This window comes from Schistocerca serialis, chromosome 3 (assembly GCF_023864345.2).
Source record: "Schistocerca serialis cubense isolate TAMUIC-IGC-003099 chromosome 3, iqSchSeri2.2, whole genome shotgun sequence".
NCBI classification, from domain to species: domain Eukaryota; kingdom Metazoa; phylum Arthropoda; class Insecta; order Orthoptera; family Acrididae; genus Schistocerca; species Schistocerca serialis.
Window position 1 is genome coordinate 736,089,953 of NC_064640.1, and position 3,783 is coordinate 736,093,735.

Below are 3,783 nucleotides of genomic sequence, written 5' to 3' on the forward strand. Positions count from 1 at the left end.
CTGGATGAAGCGTCGTCTCACGCGGTCTGCACGTCCAGCACGAACGCTGGTCCAACTGAGGCGCCAGGTGGAAATGGCATGGCAAGCCATTCCACAGGACTACATCCAGCATCTCTACGATCGTCTCCATGGGAGAATAGCAGCCTACATTGCTGCGAAAGGTGGATATACACTGTACTAGTGCCGACATTGTGCATGCTCTGTTGCCTGTGTCTATGTGCCTGTGGTTCTGTCAGTGTGATCATGTGATGTATCTGACCCCAGGAATGTGTCAATAAAGTTTCCCCTTCCTGGGACAATGAATTCACGGTGTTCTTATTTCAATTTCCAGGAGTGTAGAACCAGAAGAGAGCATATGTTTGTTTTTGGGAGTAACATCAAATGACGAGGTAGATATTTAGGTCAGAATCCGCGAAAGGGTCGTAAATATTGAAGGGTTAAATGAAATAGAGGCAAATGAACTGGAAGATGTATTGTTGCAGCATAGAAAAGCCTTTTCAAAGAAACCTGGGTGCATGAAGGATTACGAATATGGTTTCAAGGTGAAGCCACATGATCTGTTTAGATTTAAGCCTTATTCCATGCCACTTGCAAAAAGGGAAGCAGTAGATAAAGAAATGAAGAAAATTTTAGAGTGCAAGATTATTGAGCGCTCTCAGTGTAATTGTAGCCCTCTCGTCATTGTCCCCAAGAAAGATAAATCGGTGCAGATAACATTAGATGCCAGAGCACGAAATAAAGTTATTTTACCACAGCTGGATAGGCCTGAGGTACTAGAGGAGCTTGTACAGAAGTTTTATGGCGTCAAGATACGAGGGGCGTTCAGAAAGTAAGCTCCGATCGGTCGCGAAATGGAAACGACTAAGAAAATCCGATAAAGCTTTGCACAGATGTGTTGGGCAGTGTCTCTAGTATAACCCCAGTTAGCATCACGTCGCTCTTCTCATTTCTGAGCTCGCAGTGAGTGCGTAAAGATGTCTAGAAAATAGTGTCTGCCGCCAAGTACGAGGGCCTGGTGAGAAATTTCGCCTGAAGCTATGCAGCTAACATTACATAACTGTTGTGCTGTTTCTTCTTCAAGACAATTCTCAGCCGCATTCTGCAGGGGCAATGAAGATGCTCCTGCATCGTTTTCATATGGAAATGTGAGATTACCCACAATACAGTCCGCAATTGTCTCCCCCTGAGTTTCATCTCTGGTCACATGAACTGCTGTCTTTGAAGACAACATCTTGACACAGACAACGAGGTGTAGGCCAGCGTGGAGAATTGGCGGAAAGCACTGGCGGCTGCCTTCTATGATGAGGCTATTGAAACGTTGGTACAACGCTATGACAAAAGTCTAAGTCAGAACGGCGACTACGTAGAGAAGTAGCTGAAAGGTGTAGCTAATTGTTACAAGTAAAACATTTCTGATGTTCACTGTGGTTTCAATTTGGCAATCAATCGGAGCTTACTTTCTGAACAGGCCTCGTATTAACAAGCATTGACTTGACCGCCAGCTTTTGGCAGGTGCCTCTAGTAGAAGATTGTGGAAAATATTCTGCATTTGTTTATGGTGGACGAAGCTAGGAATTTAGAGTGTTACCTTTTGGTCTGAAGATATCTATTTCTGTTTTTATATGCATGTTAGACAAGGTTCTTGGTGAGAAGTTGTTGGACAGAATTACAGTGTACATTGATGACATTTTGATTGCTCCAAAAGGTTGGAAGGAACACAATGACATTTTAAAATAGGTTCTATCGAAATTTGAGAGGAACAATATAAGTGCAGACCTGGATAAGTCCGAATTCGGAAAGAGAGAGATCAAATTTTTAGGGCATGTAATATCTGCTGAAGGCATCAAACCAGATCCAGAAAAAGTAGAAGCTATCAGAAATTTTCCAAGACCCAAGAACAAGAAGCAAATGAAAGCCTTTTTCGGTCTCACCGGATTCTGTCGCAAATTTGCGAAGAATCAAGCACTTTATGCGAAAACTCCGCTAGAATTAACTAAGAAAAATGCCACATGGATTTGGACAAAGGAGTGTGAGCAAGAATTTCAAGCTATCAAAGATGAGTTATGTAATGCTATTGTTTTGTCACATCCTGATTTAAATTTACCTTTCTGTATTTTCACTGACAGCTCAGAATATGGACTCGGGGCTCATCTTTGTCAATTTGTAGAAAACGGGGACACAATAGAAAGAAGGTCTATTGGATTTGCTGGTCGTGTACTGAATAAATGGGAAAGAAGGTATTCTGTAACGGAAAAAGAGGCGCTCGCTGTGGTATGGGCATTTAAGAAATTCAGATATTATGTCATGGGAAGGATGCTTAAAGTGTTAACAGACCATAAGGCATTTTCATTTCTGATGGATTGTGGGCTAAGTCATAATCGGCTAACACGATGGGCTTTAGCGCTGCAAGAGTATGATTTCTCAATAGAATACCTACCTGGGGAAAATAACACTGTAGCAGATGTATTATCCAGATTTCCATTGGGTATGGATAATGCAGATTTCAATGATTCAGGGCACAAAGAGGTTTCCATACTGTACCTAACCAAAGTAAAGCATGAAGATAAAATAAAGGATAGACTGAAAAATTTGAGAAGGGAACAGAATAGAGATAACATCATAAAAATGATCAAAGCTGAATGGAGTAGGAAAACTAGTGACAAAGTGAGGAAATACTATATCATACACAAGGGATTACTATACCATAGGGCTGATCCACAGAAACAACAGTGGAAAAACTATTGGCCAGAGCATGAGATTGAGAGGCTTGTTTGGTTTATGCATTTTATGTATGCTCATTTTGGTGCTACGAAATGTGCAGACACAATTAAGGAGAGTTGCTACTTTAATAACTTAGAAAAGAGGGTGTACAAAATTCTTAGATCCTGCACTTTGTGTCAGAAAACTAAATCACCAAATTCTAGTAACAAAGCAGAGATGCATAGTATGATCCCTACCAAGGTGTTAGAGAAAATATGTGTCGATCTGTATGGTCACCTCCCCACTTCAAAAGGAGGTTATAAATATTTGTTTGTTGTGTTGGATATGTTGTCAAAACACGTAAAACTGTATGCACTAAGAAGAGCAACAGGTAATTCAGTCTCAGACAAAATCAGGAACGATCATGTAATAAAGGTGGGAAAACCAGAGAGGATAATTAGTGATAATGGCTCACAATTTACATCAGAGTGTTGGAAAAATATGTTGCGTGATCTCGACTAGAGCCTATTTACATATTCAAATACCATCCCCAGTCAAATATGAGTGAGCGGATTATGAGAGAACTAAACAGTCTGTTTAGGGCAGGGCTTAACAACTGGCCGGTTTTGAGCGCGAGTACTCGCGTCTGCTCAGGGACGTGCTCGCGAGCTGGTGCAAGGTCGCGGAGTAGGGAGTGAGGGGGGGGAAGGGAAATGCGCGCGCACATATGAATAGGACCGCAGCTTGCCTATTGAATTCGCGCCGACTGTACGATCAGCTCTAACAGTCATTGCGCTGGTTAAGAATCATGTCAAGTCGCCGTTGTGTAACCCCAACCATGCTTTCGCAGTTCAACCCCCATTGGGAGGAATTGTATCTGTTCACAGAAAAAGATGGTGTTGCAAAATGTTTAGTATGTCACAAAACGCTGAATTCTTTCAGGAAATTTAATTTGCAGCGACATTATATGTCGTACCACGCGAAAGACTACGGAAGTGAAAAATGTGATGGACCAGATCGTGCACAGGAAGTTATTAAACTTAAAAGGAAGCTACCTGAAGAAGATCTGGACGACGAAGAAAA